Below are 21,247 nucleotides of genomic sequence, written 5' to 3' on the forward strand. Positions count from 1 at the left end.
TTGCGGCTGCCTACATGATCTTGGGGAACAGTGGTAGAAATGATAATGCCACGAGTACCCCAGGGCAAGCCACGGGGAGTTGTTTGCAGCCGGGAGGTCTAAATTGAGTTTTGCATTCCCATCTGTACCTAATGAAACTAACATGTCACCCATAGAGCTCAACTCGCAAAGCACACCTCGTCGGAGCACCTGCTTTGAGGACAGTGAAGCCCCAGGTACAATTTTAAGTGAATGATTGGGAAGATCACATTCGCTTTATCAGGAAAGCGTTTAACTCCCTTTCAAGCCCCTGGCTCCTACAATTTCTACATCATCACTCACGTACCCTTTTTAAAGGAGCTTCAACTGAACGTTCAGCGGCCAGCCTTGGGAATCCATTTGTTTTTAATTAAACCAATGGTACATGGAGAGGTGATGACAACTGAATTCTACCTTAATGATTTATGACTAGCTTTTGTTTACTATGCGTTTTTGATGTTGTTGGCAGCAATGATGTCACGAGTGTGTCAGTGCTGTGCAAAATTACATTGTTGTCAATAGCAACAGTTGAAGACTGGTAACTTTAGATACAAAATGGTTAATAATTTGCTTCTTAAATGAGTAGGAACACGTTGGACAATGAGCAATATCTGAGAGATAAACGGGAGATGTGCTGGAAAAATAAGTCTCATTAGAGAAGCAAATATAGGAAAGAATCTTCACCCCATCAGTCACACTGGGGTTTATTCTAGGTTTCTAATCATGGATTTTATCAAAATGAAAAATAAGCAACTGGAAAAGCAAAGGTTATGAAGCCAAATTAGAGCTCCATTGCAGGCAGCAACATTCATTATCTAGCTGGTAATCTATTATAGGTCTGAGTAATGATCACACTGTATGCCATTTTGAGATTGTGCAGAGCCTTTTCAAAACAAAGTAAAACATTATTTCTTGAAAACTCTATACTTCCTTTATTTATTTTTTTGCCATATTCTCTCTAAAGGTTAACAGGTATGGTATGCTCTACTCAGCAACCATAGATCCTGCCGTTTGGAAATAGCTGGACAGATGGCAAAGAACCCTTCCTGATGAAAAAAATGTCTGGTCCCTGAATTCAATGCTTTAGAATGCATGTTGCTGAAGATTTGTCGTGATGTAATATGTATTACCGTCCCTTAATCTCTGAATATTTCAAAGGAAAAGCTGGCAGATGTGCACGGCTCCAAATTAACCTGAGAGCACATACACATTTCAACTAGGACAGAACCGTGGGAATTCTGCAGTATGTGAACGTCACATGTCGATCAATTTAAATCAAGTATACCTTTTAGGAAAGTAAATATCACAGGATTAATCTACTGTACTGCACTATTGCAATAAACAGTCGTTCCTACATTGAAAATAAAAACAAGCAATGGGAATGCCAATAGCTCTCGGTAATCAGAGAACAATTTTTTTTGTGTGAAGTTTTACATAGCCAGCGTGAACTACACCCGAAGGTATCAGAGCGCTTTACATGAGCACCAGTTATGTTAAAGACGACATTCGTTTTGGGTTGGCACGGGGAGATTAAATGATTTGCCAAGAATCTCAGAATGTTGAGCTTCCCTGCTGAGACTCGAACCCGGTTCCCCAGCCCTGAGGTCGACCGCCCTAGCCGTTAGGCCACATTCTCTCCCCGATTACTTTATTAATGTTAATGTCTTTTAGTTGTTATACAGCAGCTAACAGCCTGGCTGTTAGTCAGAAAGTGGTATAACAAGGCCAGGCATGTTTCTGCACTTTTTTCCATCGTGCTATAAAACTGTGTAACACTTTTGGTTCCTAACTTTCAGCCATGCTGCATTGCAGTCTCACTGCTGTACAACATGGCAAAAAGACATTGAGAATGCAATCAGCTCTCACAAAGGCGAGATTTATTAGCTTTGCCAATGTTTGTTTCAGCATGTGCAACAAAAGGAATCCACCCAGTTAAACAGCAAATGAAAGAAGCCCCCACTCCCGAAATACATAAGGCTTTTGCAAAACTGATCACTGCATGCCCCACAAATGTCTATAGCTAAATTGCTGCGTTGAAAATGCCAGAGGGGAAAATTGGCACTTTTGCAGTGCGGGGAGCAAAACAAATGATATAAAATCCGTAATCACAGCGCGAGCAGGGTAGAGGCACACAGATGCCCCAGGCTAAATAGTATAGTTGGAGATGCCCACGGGGAAAGCGGCGGTTTTGTGGAGGAGGATGGGAAGGAGGAAGCAACACCTCGTGATGGGGGGAGAAGGACAGGGAGCCAGTGGAGGTTCCTCAGGTGCTGGGTGATGTGGGTCAGTTTGAGGATCAGTGTGGGTACTGAATTCTGTAGCAGCTACTGCCTTCGCATGAGTTTGGTGGTAGCTCCTGCATATAGTGCATTACCATAGTCCAGACGGCAGGTGATTAGAGCTCGCATGACTGTTTTCGTTGTGCTTGTGGGTAGCCATTTGAAGATTCTTCAGAGCATGTGGAGAGTGTGGAGGCAGATAGAGGAGACTGTTGGTCTGTCACTTCATGGTGAGTAGATTCTTCAGATAATTTGCTGAGCATAGATTTTTTTTGTTGCTTTTAAAACAGAGGAGTATAGAGCGTTTTATGGAAATTAATTACTTGAACTCTAGCAAACAGAGTCAGTGCATTTGTGTTCTTGCTTCAGATCCTATCTTTTCTTACTTTCCAGACTGCAGGTGCACTGCTTAGTTTATTTTAGCATTGCAACAACAAATCATCAGCCAAAAGCCATTCCCTAATACACCATTTACTTCATGGAAACATGATTCTGATCTAAAGGGATCCTGACAGCATGTTGCTGGTTGCTAAATGTGGTAAACTTATGTTTATAAGCATGTCACTTCATATTAAAGTATGAAGACTACCACAAGCTTTCAGTTTAGATTTAATCGAAAGCACAATTTAGTTCCAAAAAGGTAACCTCTGTCCAACATGTTCTGCCTCCTCAACTTTGTCTCAACATGGCCTCTAGACTGAATCCAAATAGTGATAAATATGCGCTTTACCAATAATTGTTTTTTTTTTAAACATTCCTCTTAAAGGTTAGCAAATAACAATGTACCTTAGGCACACAGCACCAATAAGCTGAATGATCAATTTTTAGAGCCACATTTTATATTTTCAAAAATCAAATGTATCCCCATCTTTGGAACTTTGTACACTAATAGGATTGAGAGCCAAGCACGTAGGGCGGCTGATCATTAGATACAATAATACGGTGTACTTTTGAGGGAGTTAGGTGAAGCAATACTGGCACGATAGGTGGGTAGAAGCTGGGTGGTCAAGAGGTGGTTTTTTGTTCTTTCCTGAAGCATGGAAATGTAAGGTCTGAAATGCAGGGTTAACTCATTCCAGGATCTTGTGATGCAGTCAGAGACTCATGTTTGTCAGGATCATTCATTCCTTTGGGGACTGCGCAGATCTCCACACGCTTGAGGAATGACCTGTGACTCTCAAAGAGCCATCAGCGATATGGAGGTTGCTTGAAAAATATTGCCTCTCCCTTAAAAGTACTCATTGTGTATTCTGTGAACATAAAAATGCACCATGGCTCCCGTTTTACAGATATTTACCGGCCCAAAGCAATTCCTAAGCCATGCCTAAGTAAACTGTTCTTATATGGAAGTGCGGTCATTCAAAATGCACAGAAACAGTATAATGTGATCTCCTTAACATAGATTTTAGGAGGTAGCTGTGTGCAACCCAAAATAGTGAAATAGAAATGATTCAGAAGCTACCAATCCCCAATTTTCCAGAAGCTACCAATCCCCAATGTATTCCCAATTTTTCACACACCGGCAACAATAACCTCGAAGTGGTCACTAACAATGTACCCTGTGAACATGGTATGCATCTGCAGCTCTGCCAACCCCTAAGCACCAATAAAGATCCTTCCATCTAAAAACACAGAGCTGTTTAGGTACATGCAAAAAAAACAAAGCATCTAAACAATATAGCATACCACGACTGTCCAAGACTCCCTAAAAAATGAAAAATGGGAGAAAACAGTGACTATGTGATGCACGTAATATAATTACATTTTAACCACTGAAGACATATCTATGCTCAGTGGGAGTTTTAAGGTAATCAGAATTAACTGTTCAGAAGGAACAAATAGTGCACATTTTAAAAGGTGTGTCACTGTTTGCAAGTAGGCACAGGAGTAGGCACTGTACAGAAATATTTTAAAATATCATGAACTTTCAGACAGTGGTCCATAAATCGTGCTTTAGAGTCGGCTTCTCCAGTGAGTAGCTTGTGAGCAATTGGTAGCTCTCCAGCTACCTATATGTAGATCTCCTGTGTCCAGTCCAGCTTACTAAATTGGAAGTTTTTCTTGACTGAATTTTTGTATAATAAAATTGAAAAGTGTGAATTGGAGATGAAAATGGGAGCATTTTCACAACTTGTGAACTGATGTCTGAATTCCAAAATCTATTTAAAGAGAATATTTGAGTGATAAATCATGTGGCGTTTGGGACGTTTATTACTAATATTATTCAGTGCAGTGACACTCTATGCTGAAGCCAACTGCAGAACTACGAAAGAAAGCTCTAAATTCGGCAGAAAGTGTTCCAGTGTTCGGGAACGTCGAACCCAACAACAAAGCTCAAGGTCTACCGTGCAGTGGTGCTTCCAACTCTACTGTACGGCTGCAAGACGTGGACTGTCCACTGGAGTCATGCATGACAGTCCAACCACTTCCACAACAAGTGCTGCCGGTGCAAGCTTCTGAAAATCAGATTGCTGGATGCTGAAGTCCTTTCTCGAGCCAGTCTGCCGTCAGTACCTACACTACTGCTGTAAGCCCACACAAGTTGGGCTGCGAATGTCAGATAAGGGCATCCCCAAACAGCTCTTCTAAAGTGGACTGACTCTGGGAAAGCACTCCAGTGGAGGACAAAAGAGGCTGTACAGTAACACACTGAAGGCCTCCCTGAAGACCCTTGAGTTCAAAACGGCCACCTGGAAAACCCGCACACTGAACCGGTTAGGATGGCACAGCCTCATTCACAAAGGTTGCCAAGCCGCCAAGGCAAGGCGTACTGCTGAGGCTCAAAGAAAGTGTGAGCTGCGCAAGTCCTGAGATGCCTGCACATCACCGACAGTGTCGTCACATGTCTGCCTGACATGTGACAGGACCTTCCATGCCCAAATCGAACTACTCATCATCTTGGCTGCACAGAGCAGAGTCAACCAATCAATGAGATCTTCATTGACAACGATGAATGAACATCTCTAATATGACTTCCTTGGTGCCCGGGGAATTTAAGCAATGATTGTTATGTACTAGCCACATAAAGGCATTCCAAATTGACAAAGCCACATTTTCACATAACTGCTGGCAACCCTGCCTGATGCACTGAGGTGACACTAGGGTAATCTAGTCTGATGTGGTTAATATTACAACATTAATGATAGTAGAAGCTCATAATGATTTTTATAGCTCATAAGTAGCTGTCACTACAGTAAAAGGTTGGAAACATCTTCTTCAGAGCTTTCAAACTGATTTGTTTACATCCAACATTATCTTGTAGCACTTCCAATTTACAGACCTTACTGGAGATTAAAGAGACTTGATTTATAAGTGGCAGATCATTGCCTTTAATCTCACATCATACTTTCCTCAAACAAGAGGCAGCACATCGATCAAAAAATTGTGACAATCAGCATGCTTGGCACGGAGAATATGTTTTAAAAATGTTTTCCAATTATGTAAGTTAAAAAATAAAAATGACAAATATTGTATATTTTTCATATAAGTATTTAAGAGTGTAAGTCCCTCTCAAGTATTCAAAAATATAATTATGACAATGACTTAAAGATTCCTTAACAGGGGAATGCTCAAAGATTATAAAACACAAACACTGGGTACCAACCATCACGATTTACATTGATTGATAAACAAATGGCCCGGCACGGTAATGTCTGGATTCTTGTCATTTACCACATTGCTAATGCACTATGAAACCCCCAGTCTCTGGGGCTTAATCAGTCAACAAATTCAATTATGCTGAAAAGAGAGCATATTCGTCTGTGTCATTTGCATATACATACTCGCCCTAGTGCCTGACCACATTGGCTGCACAGGCCTGGCCATTTATCTAAGGGAAAGTTACCACGTTGTATTGATGACAATAAGTATGTTTGTATAACCAGAACCGGATGGGACCGAAATATAGAGTACTTCTAAGCAAATGAGAGAAGGGTGGAGATATGGTATATAAATGAACATCTTGTAGTGTTAGGACTGCAACATCCAGGCACATACGACTAACATTAATTATCTCCAGAGGAAATTGTGAAAGGCTAGGCAGCTGTTTTCCAGCAATGTCATCTGTTGATGCAGACTCGGAGTGCATTTATGTATGTGGTATTTGTAAAGTGCAACACCAGCTGAAAGGGAGTGGAGCAACCTACTGGGTCAAATGCAAAGGTACAGTCAATATGTAGCAGGAGGGCTAGCTGGTTTCTGCACTGGTATAGCTCTTGGGTGACAAGCAACCTAGGGGGACTGATTTATCGTTTTGCAGGCATTGTACTACATCGCAAATGTGACGGACTACCCCTCTTTTGGGTCAGCCAGACCATCAGATTTCCATCGACAGAACCCTCATCGGCTCTGTGGACGGTAAGCTTCTTCCGATGCGCCGGTGATGTAGGGCCCGTCAGAGGAAGGTCATTATACTGCGTGCACTATTTAGGGTGGATGGTGTGATGTCCTTTTTCTTCTGTCAAATCACCATCAGGTAAGGGGCTGATAAAAACAAATATTGACCCCCATAGCCAGGGAAAAACTCCCTAAGTTTGTATGTCCTTAGGGATTTGTTTTTCAATAACAAACTCACACTTTGTTTATTTTTGAAAAGCAAATAGTTTGTTAAAGTTTGGTGGATGGCCATCAAAACTGATGGTTGCTGTCCCGTAAACTTTTTGTACCTTGACAGGAACCACCATGACGGCCATCGGTGATCTCTAAATTTGTCAGAAGGTAATGCATCGTGGTGGCAGTCCTAATGTCCTTCGGAACTTTCACGGATGAGCACCATCTGCCAACCTCTAGAACTTGCCAATAGTTTTCTATTCTGTCTACTCAAGAATACTGTTTTCTCTTGTCACTTGCTTTCTCCATTTTGTTTTGCATGCCAGGACCCAATCCTCATTCTCAGACAAGGGCCTCAAACTGGCCTATCATCAAAGCAACTGAATAAGCCGCATAGGCCACAGTTCCTTGGTTGCGTATGAGCCAAGCTGTTCCAGAAGGAATAAACACATCAGTGATTTTGTGAGGGAGGCTTGGGGTTTCTGCAGGGGGCAACTAACAGAGTCGTTGGGCCAAAGATTCAAGAATAGATGTAATTCACTATGGACTGCCGCATGTGACAACAATCCTATACAAGAAGGTGTTGTTACCACACTTAGCTATCTGATATTCAGCTCTCACTTCTGAATAGGATAAGATCCAGAAATACTGCTATTAAAGGCAACCAAACATGACTGTATGTCTTTTTTTACATCAGATTATCGATTCTGGTACAATGACATTACTTTTTCATTATGCCCATAACACACAAATATCATACCAGGCAAATAAAAAATACAATCACATCATTGAGACCCCACATTATTGGCTAAAGGAAAAATCGGACTCAATGTCGTCGAGAAAATCTGGTTCAAATTCCACAAATTATCAAATTGTGTGATCCCAGGCTAACCAGTTCCCTTAGCAAACGAAAATAAGAATTAAAAACAACAAACTTTAATAAACCAATAGGTCTGGTTTGCATTTTGAACCTAAGAAAAATGTTAAAATAGAGTTTGATTAAGCAAAATTAAAGTTTGCTTTCTGTATACCATACATTTAGTGAATGTAGTTCTGGGATGTAAAATAGTCCCTCATGTGCAGCAATGTAAGCAATGGATCGACAATTTAATAATGCAATAAAATCAATTACATGAAGTGAGAGAAAAAGCCTGCAATGGAGGCAAAGCCCACTGGGTCAAAGCCCATGTATATTAAACAGACCATCAAATAGAGAGGAATAACAGTTCTCTTTACCCAGTCCTTCTTCGTGAACAGTGACTAAAATAATTATTCAAGAATCTGGATTTGTTGTATGATGTCTGCTTTGGTTTTAAGACATATTGCGGCATCATTCGGATACCTCTTTACAGAATTTGCAACCTTAAGTCTTGCAAATAGGTATGCTGTCGAGCCACAACTAAAAATAAAGATTTTGACATGTATCCCAGCACTGCATCCCTGTCCCTATCAGATGCAAACTGAAGTATCACTATCACTTTCACAATTCGAGATTTTTGTGGCAATATTAAAAGTAGCCATCACTTTATGAACCATCCAGGGAAATGCAAATCTATTAAAAGCAATTTTGAACAGAAACCATGCAGAAAAAGTTCCCATTAATGCACAAAATACAAATATGGATTCCAGTGAACAAACTACATGTCAATAATGGCATGACATAGACAAGCGGTCATGATAATCTACACACAAGAGAAGGTTACAATACGTTCTTTTGAATCCAATTTAGATAAGTAAAATCAACTGTAAAATTGGTTACAGCAGTGGGAGTAGTCCCTGAATCAATCATTTTTCCAGGGTGCAAAGGACGATTTGGTCTCCTTTTAAGGCATCCATGCCCAGCGTCCTTGGCCGCCTGGTTCTGCTTATGGAAACATACTTCTTGCCATCAATAGGCTGTGATGACGCTCCGTGGGATACGCGGCCAGCGCAGTCAATGCGGCCCGCAGCCAGGGCGAGTACGCATACAAGAATGACAGCAGATCATGCTCATGCCTCAGCACAAGTGAATTACTGATCGATGAAGCCCCAGACACGGAGGGTATTATGGCACATCATCAATATGTAAAACGACAAGAATCCAGACCTATACATAGGCGTGTACCTTTGTATGGGCCCAGCCATGCCACCAGGAAGCATGCACAGGATATGAATCTAAGTTTGTAAACTTTACTGACACTTTTTTAGCATTCATTAAATACATTTGATCTCATGCATTGCGTCACATGGAGTGATTCACATATATTTTAGTGATTACACGTGTTAGAGACTGCTACTTTCCACATTATAGCCTATAGAAGGCTGGGGAAGTGTCTTTATATGCTAACATCATATACATTCACGAAACAGACCAGACCACTGTGTCTCTAATTTTCTCCAAACATCAAGCAGTCTTTAGACCCCCCTTTATCATGCCTTCCTAACTTTATATTATTTAGATGGGGTTCCAGCCTACTACCAGACTGAGAAGGGTGGGGCAAATGCAGGAGCATTTCCTGCTTCGCTTAAAATGCAAAAGTAGCATATTTGGCTGAATTAAACCTAAGGAATTTACAATTTTGCCCACCTCAATATTCTATGCGACCAGATGTCTCGATAGAAGACTGCTGCTAAATACAAACAAAAGGTTTGCATTGAGAGATGAATCGATTCCTTAAACAATACATAAAAGAAGCTGATGTTCAGGAAACGCTATTCTTATGGATTGTCTGGTTTATGTTCGTTGTCGATAACTAATAGGCTATAAAATATTTCCTTAGCCAAAGGATTGTTGCTTATCCTTGAATAAAACACCACTAGTGAGTTACTATTCAGTTGAAACTAGCCTTTGAGTGCAGTGTAGCATGACGAAGAATGTTACAACACAGTACAGCCATCATACCTTACTTACTAGTGTAAAAAGACATTATTGGATCTGCAAGGTTGGACTAACGAATGCATGCTTTGCAAACTCACCTACTTCTGGCTTGTGAAAATAGCACAATGAAAGCTAAAAGTGCTGGAATCAACGAGGTCAAGACAAAAAAGAGCAAACAGAAGAAGCGCATGTAACGGATCAAGATACCATGAACTGAGTATGTTCATGCGTCGCGGAGGCAAAGGCACCCTCTGGATAGGGGAAATGACCTGGGCCAAATTCTTAAAGAGTTTTCAGTGAGTAGGAGTGACTTAGTGTTGGCTTTCACCTGAATTTCCTGCATTAACATCTGCTCCTGGGAGACATCTGTGTGAATCTAGTCTGTGTGACTATCAGCTAGTTTTCTCTGGTTATCCCACTGTTTTCCCTGAAAGCGACCTGCGCTCTTCCTCACTGTCATTTTGTCTCCGCCTCTAAAACAGTAGGTAATCTCCTTTGTAGGTAGACTCCATGGTGAAGGCACAGTGCATTCTAGGCTTGGGCAAAGTTTTTAATACACTCGAGTGTGAGTAATTTTGGTAATTTTATATTACTCTTTTGATGCCACATAACCATAAATAACACAATACGCATAATTATGAGTACGTTGCGCAAAAGTCCTGCTGCGGGAGCACAGGAGCAACAAACTTAGCAAGTGCTGGTGGCTGCTGCTGTTCAGGTTCTGTTGCATTTAGTACTATTGTCCAAGCACATGTCTTTCATGGACTGTGTCTCTGCATCTTTCTTTTGTCTCAGGGCCGGGACCCTCTTTGAGTAGCTGTTCGCTCTTTAAATCCGCCTTTAACATAACATAATCGGGTCCATTTTGAGGCGAGAGTGCATATTGCACTAAGAAAATAGCGGTTATTTCTGGGTTACGCTTCTTGTGCAATCTTGCATAATTTTGCTGTAATTTAGCATAATCATGCTACAGCAAATTTCGTGCGTTATGCCCTGCAGGCAGAGACTATCTTTCTCAAGCCTCCATGCCTGGTGTAGACAGGCCACTTGAATAAGACAAAAACCAGAGGACTGTTCAGAAATCCTAGGCAGTGGCTTCCCCCAGTGAATCCCCTCTAAATATGTTTCTGCTGAAAACTTAGTGATGTTTATGTGTTTTAAGAACCTATTTTTATGACTGTCCTATTTTAGATAAAACAGGTCATAGGCTACGGTGGAATACGCAACCCCTAGCAACCACGAAGTGGTTCAACTTGAATCTCAACAGACATGTTAGTAGAAACTTTATACTGATTCAATTTTCATCATTTTGGTAGCACTGCTTCATTTAAGTCAATATGCAAAATCACTTGCCCCCTTTTTTACCATGCCTAACCATGGTCTGACCTTGAGAGGAAGTCTCCGATACAGAGCGGTAGTGGTGTGCAGGTGTAATTGTAGGTCTGCAGCCACTCCCCAAAACACTTATGGTAGAAAGTAGTCATCGGACTCAAGAATAAGCTTGCCCCGAACTGCTCTAGGGCGTTTGGGATTTACAAAAGCCGCTACGTAGGTTCCAGCCACCAAGTACAAGCCTGTCTACACTCTCTGTGCGATCTTTTAAGCCACTCTTTTTCACACAAGAGCTTCAGCCTTCCTTGGAAGTACATTGAGCCTGAAGGAACACAAAATGGAAGACATGATCTAATGAATTATGTCACCTAATTTTAACACCAAGAGAATTTCTTCAGGGCTTTTCGTATGTGAAGTAATAAACCATAGTCAGAGCTAATAACATTGCGAGTTAATATAAGCATGCAGCAGTTATTGGCTCACAGACAGCAACATGGTGCCATTAACCTACGCACAAGCTTCACACTGCATTCAGGGCGCATGCCCTGGGGTACATGCTCCGGGTCTGCCAGCCATTGTAATCTTGTGGAAACAGCAGCCACCCCAGTGACCTTGAGCGCCCCAATTGAAGGGGGTGGGGCACATGGAGAAAGAGGAGTGGTACGAAGTTGAGGGCGTGCTTCCAAAGGAAAGGGTAGAAGTCCGGGTTGAAACAAGAGGAGGCCTGCCTATGCAGAGGAAGCATTGAGGGCACAGACCATTGAATGGCACCCATCAGAGAAAGAGGGATACATGTCTCCAAGCACAGGTACAGGAATTCAGGCAGGGGTGCCTGTAGTGAAGGCATAGGCCACGAGGAGAGCAAATAAGCTTGGCAACACTGTTGAGAGGATTCCTGCTGGTGACAACCTGACAGGAGGCACAGAAAGAGGACACAAACTGTATTACAGCTAGGGCTCCTGGTTGTATGGTATATATATTTTTGTCATTTCCGTCTGTTTTTATCCATATTTATTTTTTGCTAATTTTACCTGGATTTATCCATATTTATTTCAGGTTATGTCAAAAAATGAAGCTGAAATGTGTATATTTCTGCATTTATTTAACCATTTAATGTGCACTCATGCCTGAAAGCCTGATAGGTTTCAATTATATATACGCACTCAGAAGATAAAATATGCACTTGTAAGAAAATATGTAAATTTTTGTTTCAAAGTTGTTCAAATCTACTGCTGTTAAGGCTCTAAAATCCCTATATATTTTTAATCCCCTTGCCTGTCAATCTGCACAGCTATTGGCCTGGGCAGTCATGACGGACAACATTTAAAATCACTCAAAAACAACCCAATTTCCGTTTTTATCCACATTTAAAAATAAATGTGTTGAGGAAAATAAATGGTTTTCTGTTTGTATCAGTAAAAAAAGAATATAGGGAGCCTTAATTACAGCTTAGCCCGACAGCAAGTCACATGCTTCCTGACACTGGCTGCATAATGGTAGCAGTGTTCCCTAAACCCACCCCATAAACAAAGGACAAGAAGGAAGGCAGACGAAGAGATATTTCCCTCACCCAACAGGGAGTGAACTTCCTGAAAGGATTTTATGGCCTGGAGATGAGAACTGGATGGGCACCTGAGATGAAGGTAAGTGAAACTGTCACTAAGTTTCGAATACCAGTTTATCTGCAGGGATGGTTAGGGAGGATACTGTCAGGTGGGGGAGCCTCCAAGTGGCACAAATAAACTGCAACCCAGGACAACAGGCACGACAAGCCACACAGCCACAACACATGGAGATAAAGCTATTGCTCACAATTCTGAGCCATACTGCAAAGGTCCCATTCAACCAACACAGATGGCAATAAGTATGGTGAGTGGGTTCGACCCACTGCTGTGGGTGCAGGACTTGGACTTGTGTTTCTTGACCACAGAAGTAACAAATACTGGAAGGAGTGTTGGACTGAGTTCACAGACGACTGAAGAGCATGCATAGGGACAAAAAGTGGCCCGATTAAAATAGGGAAATAGAAAATGACTTAAGGGAACCGCTACATCCTGGACTCAAAGCAATGCCTACTAAGAACTTGGTGGACCATGCCGTGGCCGCAAATTGACAATATGACATGGATAAACTAGGTGCCATACGGACAGTTATAATGAATACTAAGAAAAAGCTAGAACATAAAATACATAATGTTGTGGTCTAGGTCAGTGTGCTCAAAGATAACAGGAAATTATATCTGGCTGGGCTGGCAAAGCTGAGGCCATACAGACAGTTCTACAGCGGCCAACAGACAAACATCAAGCAAGTAATAGACCTTATGGAACAGGTCAGTACTTTGAGTACAGGGCCAAATATTCAAAAGACTGAACAGAGAAAATATCAGATTAATTGAGCTTCCAAGAGGGGGGTGGAAGGTACTAGTAGGGTCGCTTAGCAGAAAGGATGGAATGCACAAACAGTTGTGCTGTAAGCACTGCCAACATTCTAACGCTTAAAAGAGTGCACAGGGTGACCACAAAAGCACCACTGCCCGAAGACACACTAAGTTGTGGCAAGACTGTTAAAATTCCTGGTTTTTGATGTTGAAAAGAGTAGGGTATTGATTTTCCTAGTTTAAACAGCAGCCATACACCTTCATCTAAAGCTGTGCTTCCCAGACTTTTTACAAGCACAACCCAATTTTCACAATACCAGTCCCAGGACACTGGAGTACTTTAAGTGGGTGCCAGATTTACAAGGTCAACACAACAAGATTAACAACTATATTAGGGACAACTGGGGTAAGATGTCCTCCACCCTCATTGAATGGGAGGCATTCAAAGAGTGGTTGGAGTAAGACTGCTGCTTTCCGGAGAGACCAGCAGGAAGAGAATATAAGGGAAACAAGAGAAAAAGAGCTGTTTGACTACTCCATACAGGAAAAACTGGTGGAAAACAGGGAAAAGTCAGCATAATTCACAGAACAGTTTAGATGCCTGGACTATAGGACATACCAGGCCAAATTGCAATATGAGTGCAATAATGCAGGGTGCCTGTTGGTGTGACTATCCAACCCTGAAGCGAGAGGAAACCCCATCACAAGTAACTATGCATGGATGTGAAGGGTCAAGGTCTCCTGAAATAACTTGCCAAAGTGCAGTTGGAGGCCCTCACACCCAACTTAATCAAAGAGCCAAGGATCAGGGTCTTAGAGGGGGAAATACATCTGGTGCTCAAAGGAATGGCCAGAAAGAAGATGCCAGGCACTGATGGCCTACCAGCTGAGTTTTATGTGTAATACATGGATATTTTAGTTCTGAAACTCACCAAATTATATGACATAGCAGTCTGTGAATGCGTATCACCTCCACACACTCAGGGAGCCCTTGCTGGTGTGGCTGAAAAAGCCTGGGAAAGATGCAAGAGAAATCATAATGTACAGGCCCCTAACAAAAAGTCTTGAGCAAGGAGTTGGCTAATAGACTCCTGCCATTGAATGTCCCATAGCTCACAAAGATCAATGGAGGTTCATACCGCAGCCACACGCAATCTTAAACTTTAGAGGAATACTTCAGGGGAGAGACCAAGAGCTTGTCTAACTGAGGAGCAAACTGAAAAAACGTTTGAAACATTGAACTGGAGATTCCTTTGTTGCCTTGAAGGAAAATCTCAGGCTGGGAGATCGACAACTTTAGAGGCAGCCCATTGCGAGAGTCCAAAAAGGCGAGCTAGCTTTGGATCCCTGGGCAGTTGCCACATATACCTTCCAGTGATGTCTCCTCGCTCCGTTCTTTTTTTTACATAAGCTATAGAGACATTTGCAAAACCCATCGAGGCCGGGTAACCAGACCACAAGAATAATGGTAGGCAGGCACCCCACCACATAACACTTTATGCCAGTGACCTGCTATTTTTCTTGAATGACATTCGCAGTGAGGGTGATCGAGTGGCTGGGATACTGGGACATTCTGTGGGTTGTCCTGTCGAGTAGAACGTTTGAAAGTGGCGATGACAAAGGACTTCTTTATTTTTCAAAATGACTTTTTCGTTCAAAGTAAGGGAGTAGCCATGGATATGCAGACCTAAACTAGGCTGTAAAGGTTCCGTTGAACAGGATTGAATTGTGTTCATATCACTTCACCTTTACCCTATCCCTCACAGACCCAACCACCCCCATTCCTTCCTAATTCTCTCTGCACCTAGAGCACTATTATATTGTATATATTGACACTATGCGGAAAACGCATAACATGTACATGAATATTCTGAATTACAAGAGCATGTACTAATGATTTGATGATTTGATTAAATGAATTAAATTCATCTCTTTGATGCAAACTAACAAAATCTTTGTATGGTCTACTTCTTAAAATATTGACTACATTGATACTACATCGACCATTTCACTAATGTACCAATGATATGACCCAGGTCGGGTAGTTTTGGGCTTAACCCCGTTAAAACTTAACACAGGCTTTGTAAGTAGGCACTATAAAGTCAGAACTCAACTGTAACAAGTTACTATAGTTGAGCGGCTACGTAATTTCATTATAATATGCGACTAGGTACGCCACAAGTCACCTATTATACTGAAATTAGAGACTGGTTTTTATACAGGGGTTGCAGAAACCCATGTTTTATATTAATATTATTGTTATTATTACCAATATAAAAATAATAATAACAATAGTATTAGCAATGATGATAATAAAACCATCCTGTGTTTTACTCTGCAGTCATTAATGTAGATAAGGGTCGGACTTATTACCTAATTTGATTGTCCTATCCTAAATTTACAGAGCAGTGAAGGATGAAAAACTACACTAGTCCTTGTCCTGCACGAATATCACGAGCCAGGTCTTAATTCACACAACCGTCTTGCAAGCACAGAAATCTCATTGGTTAAAGCAAGAAGGCCCAAAAGGAAATACACCTGCCTACTCTTTCTAACAGAAAGTAACCATGTCTTTAGCTACACTAAATGCTGCTGCAGCCTAGCATCAATATTCACGCAACTCAAAATCTTACAAGATGAAGTGTGCGCAGTGGCGTAACAATACCCCCTGGAGTCCGAGGGGGCTTTGAGTTCAGCGGGGCCATAGTTCCAAGGGCCCCTTCTGACACTGTGCACAGCTGGTGCCCCCTGGCCCGTGAGCCAGGGTCTTATTGGTAAGGCGGGCAATGGGCGATGGGCCAGTATCCGAGATCCAGCTGAGGGCTGCCTTTTTGGCCAGTTTGATGTCTGATATGGGTTGTGTCTGTGTAGTTCAAATGCCGCCAACCTGCCCAGTGGGGGCCTAGGCAGGCTTTCCAGAGGCAGATGGGCCTCTATTACCTCCCCTTTACCAATGGGGCGGAGGCGTTATTCCCAGTCTCTCGCTGGGCTGGCCCAATAATGTACGCAGATTGAGCAGAGGTAGGCAGTGGCGTAGCTAGGGGGGTGGTGGGGGCTGCGGCTGGCCCCCCTCTCTTTGCTCTTACCTGCACCTGTTGCGACTGCATAAATCGCCAGCACCCCCGCCCTAACCCCGCTCTCCGAAAAGGCTGCCGCAGGAGGCCAACGCAGGGGCCGCCACAGGCAGCCTAATGCCTAGCTACGCCACTGGGGGTAGGGGACTGAGCAGAAGAGGCCTCACTTATATGCAGGTGTGGTTCAGCATTGTAATTTAATCCGTAAAGAAACAAAGAGACCTGGCAATAGTTGCATTTTATATTAGTGAAATTAAGAAAACATGACTATTATAGAAACCCCCTCCTTCTCTTTATAACAGTTAAAGCACTGAAACTGCACTTTAAAACAGATGCAACCTGCAAATGTGGGCCACTTTTTAGGTCTTGCCTAGGCAGTGGGCATGCACTGCCCTAGGAGGGCCTTTAGCCATCGGTCTTCACTTTTCAAGCACTGCAGTCATGCTTGTGGCTGCATCCACCTTGCGCGCACGCACCACTCCTGGGGTTGTTTCACATGGGGTGACAGAACTCACAACATCGTTGGCGGGTATTGTGTTCACGAACGCTGTGCTTTCTCTTTTCCCAGTGACAAAATCAGCCTGCCTATTGTGTGCTTGTTTAATAACACTTCTCAGCACGCTGCTGATTTCACGAGCGCCGTGCTTTCTCTTTTCCCAGGGACAAAATCAGCCTGCCTATTGCAGCTCCTCCCACCCACGCTGCCGGGTTAAGGAGACTACGCCTTTGTAATCTGCTGGGCTGAGCCTCTCCCGGGATCACCTTTCCAGCCGCTGCCTGCCTCAGACCTGCCCACCTGCCCTTCTCCCCTGCAGCAGCTGATCCACCATCGTCCACACGCTCTGTATCATGCATCGAGCCACCTCAGGATAGTAGGAGCCCTTCATGTTTGTTTTTTTTTTGCGGTTGTAAATAACACAAACCCGACCCGAAGTTATCAGAGCGCTTTACATAAGCAGTGCATTACAGACAGAAGCATTCATTTCTAGGCTCGGGAGAGTGATTAATTTGCTTAGCTTTCAGTGAGCACTAGTTGCATTACAGACGGACGCATTCATTTTGAACACTAGTTGCAGTACAGATGACTCATTCATTTTTAGGCAAGGGGAAAGTGCGCGATTTGCCTAGGGTGCCGTGAGCACTGGTTGCAGTACAGACGGCAGATTCATTATTAGGCACATGGAGTGCATGGCACAAATTACCCTAACCTTACTTAACCAATTTTTCCTCACCTACCATATTAAACAGAGAAACTTTACCGCAGAGGTGGAGCGCTGCTGTCCTTTGCAGATGGAAGTCACAGCAGTTGCTGCTGTGTGCACTGAGGCACACAGACCATTCCTGCCATTATTAATATTAATTAAGCATGGAGCCTGCGCCTCAGTGGGTGAAGCAATGGGTGAAGTAGGAGCTCTGCGCAGCAGACTGATAGTATGTTCACTGCAGTACAGAGTAACACCCATTTGCAGCTTATAACAAAAAAAACATAGTGCTGCATGCAGCCTCTCTGTGCACGTGGCCTGGGGGTGCATAAAAACGGCACTGGCTCAACAGGAGTGGTGGTATGCTGTGCATCTTACCTTCAGTTTTGTCTTCCTTCCTGCATTGTGTTGTGTTGTGTTGTAAAGGCGAGTTGTTAATCAGTGCTAAGGCACAAATGACTTTGCAGTGCCAACAACAGACCTTGAAAAAGAAACTTCTGTTGTACCTTGGGAAAGGCAGAACATTCATTGTCGTGTTAGTCGCGCATGCTCTTAACTACGTGCAAGCAATGACAACACATGCGTTATGGAATTGATCATTTTCTTAGTTGAACTTTTTTGGGTGGGCAAACATTGGCTTTGTGTGCATCCTTTTCAGAGTTCTTTATTTAAATGCTCCTTCTCGACTTGAGTTCTTCTTGCTTGCCCCTCTGTCTCCATCACCCTCCCCTGTTCCGATGTTGCGTAACAAACTTTATTCTTCCATTCCTTCACTTTTTATACGTAATGAGTGTCCAACCGCCCACGAGGGCAAACATCAAATTCATGATTATAACATGTTTATTTTCCTAGCCAAAGCTTTTCTGAATAATATTCCATGCCATTGGATATTTTAAAATTGTGTTGTTTTTGCTAAAGGCTTCTCTATGCCTTTCCGCCCACGTGCTGTTGGAAAGACGAGTTGTAAATCAGTTCTTAAGCAGAAATTACTTTAAAGGTGCATGGCTAAACACTTACACGGTCCCAAAGACTAAACTTATTGGCTGTGCCAATGCTTGTTTTAAGTGTGCAGGCCAATTTTTGGTCCCAATCCAACCCTGCTGAGAGCTCCTGACTGGGTCCGGAGCATAGGGGTGGCTTCGAGTGTTGTTAGGTTACGCCGCTGAGTGTGAGCTACCAATTACATAGACCAACCACATTCCACCAAGCAGACTCCTCTAAAAATACTGTCAAAGAGCATACATGTGTGGGAGCAGCTAGCTCATGCGGGAGAAGGATACACCAGTTTCATAACAAGAACCACCAGGAAAAAAAATAGGAAGAAGGAAGGGAAGAATCCCTCAATAGGAAAGAGGGGAAAAGGGATTGTAATTGAGGCGAAATGTAGAGAAAAGGACGGATTCAGAAACACACATATCGTCGTATTAAAAACTACAAAGCCTCCTGACACCATTAAAATTATGGATACGATCTGAGATGGTAGTTTTCTCAGAACACTGGGATCAAAATCGTCAGCCTTTCCTTTTCCTGCAGCTGTCTGCGCCCTCTGACCTGCCCCTCCCCCACCAGTACTCGCCCGTGCAGACAAATAAATCGGACTTTACCAGGAAAGGATAAATTGCGAAAATAATCTTCCCTGGCAGATCTTTCTAAAATGAAAGCAAACCATTTATTTTATAATATTCCCTTCCCTATATTTCACAACATTTAATCAGATGACATTACAATTTTAATATTCATGGCAGACAACGCTAGACTAGTAGCACTCAAATGTAACTTTAATCTAAAAAATATATATAATCAGATTTTCTTTCAGAATTGAAATCTATATGCCGAGATAAATGCTTGTATGCTAATGATGTTTTAGAACTGTTGGGTTATCCTTTTCATAAGGTTGCAGGTTGCAGTGGTGGGGGAAGGAGAGCGAGTGTTTTACTGCAAAAGCCTGGAGGAGGGAGGAGTGGAAGCAGAGCAGGGTCACAGAGGGAATTATTTTAATGTACTATGCACACTAAGTCTAGAACTGTCACGCACATACCATCATCCCATACTCCAGACGGGGTGCGACATTCATAGAAGCGCTAGTACCTGTCCTGTTTACTAAGACCTTTTCATGGGTGTCTCACTTCAAAAAGCCTAAGTGCAGAACATTTGATGTGGGTTTGGATTGCTAACAATCACTTGGCAATGAACAACACCCTCAAGAATCCACATATTTCTTTTGGTCCAACGTTCTTCGTTTTCCAGGAGTGCGAGGACAGCGACAGGTAGAATGTAAGTATTTTTGTTATGTAACCCATGATGATTTCAAGAGGACTCTTAGATCTGTAGCAACTATTAGCAATGTACTGAATATTACTTACCAATCCCAGGCAAAGCATCAATTTATTCAAAGTGCAAACCACACTCTCACTGCACGGCACAGTCCCTTGTAACCAGAACCAGGAAGTCCAATGTACCAAAGAAACCACAAAAATTAACAGCAGCAATGTGACTTAAAACTCCGCTCTGCTGCTGCTGCCGCTTAGCATCTGCAGGTAGCCCAGGGTGGAAGTGATTTACAGCATCATCTTCACCTCCAACTATAAGCTGATGATAGATATATAGATTCACTTCAGGCAGGAGAATACCCAAGGGTCCAGACAAATTCAAATAATGGTCCAAATATATCTCCTCTACAAAGAAAACTATTTGTGCCAAGCCAATGCCAGAATGCCACCATTCATTCAAAAGACCAGGTGATCCGGGAGCAATATCAACCCCGGCACCTTGGAGTTTGGTTTGGCTTGGAACTCTCTGTCAACCAGCTCATCACGCAGTTATACAAAACGAACAAACTAGGAGTTCACATCCTTAAAAAGGTATCTCTCCATTGCTGTGAACTGAACACCTCATGGAAATCATAACAGCATTAGCTCTATCCGCTCTGTACAGCAGAAGACCTCGCAAACACTGCAACAGGTCTAGAATCTGTCTGCATCAGGGGGTCTCCATCCTTTTCTGTAGCGAGAACTACTTCTGCTCAAGGAAAGTCCTCCCCGGATACTAGCTACTTTTGTCACTGTAAAATAATGACGAGATGGGTCAACATTAAACTGCGATCACCCTAAGGAGGATTATCACTAGTGACCTCCTATGCATTCCAGGTGAGGTCACCAGCAGGAATACTAGGAAAAAGTTATCAATATTATGCCTTCACCTGACTACTGAAGTAACATTCAAATCTACACATGCCCTCGCAAAGGACACAACCACAGCAATAGGTCTCACTAACTTAGCTTGAATTAACATTCAACTTTCAATTTTAAATATGCTTTGGAATTGCAACCTTTTGTCTTTGTTGGCATATGAGTTTCTGAAAATACATATCTTTTTCTATCTAATAACACTTTCCATGGCAAACAAACTATTTTTTTTTAAAGGAAACCCTTTTTTGAAAAAAACATAATTTTGCCTTTAAAATATAATTAAAAATTTTTAGGAATCCCCCAGCCCCAGCACATTAGCTTGTCATTTTCATTGAGTATATACATGTACAAATGTCCCCCATATATTGGACA

At 42.4% G+C, this 21,247-nt stretch overlaps 1 protein-coding gene across 1 annotated transcript in view; it reads right to left on the minus strand.

Moving 5' to 3' along the window:
- The window catches only part of PRKCA (protein kinase C alpha), a 1,234,993-nt gene that overhangs the window by 839,513 nt on the left and 374,233 nt on the right, over window positions 1-21,247 (minus strand). The window lies entirely within an intron of this gene.

This window comes from Lissotriton vulgaris, chromosome 7 (genome assembly GCF_964263255.1).
Source record: "Lissotriton vulgaris chromosome 7, aLisVul1.2, whole genome shotgun sequence".
NCBI lineage: Eukaryota > Metazoa > Chordata > Amphibia > Caudata > Salamandridae > Lissotriton > Lissotriton vulgaris.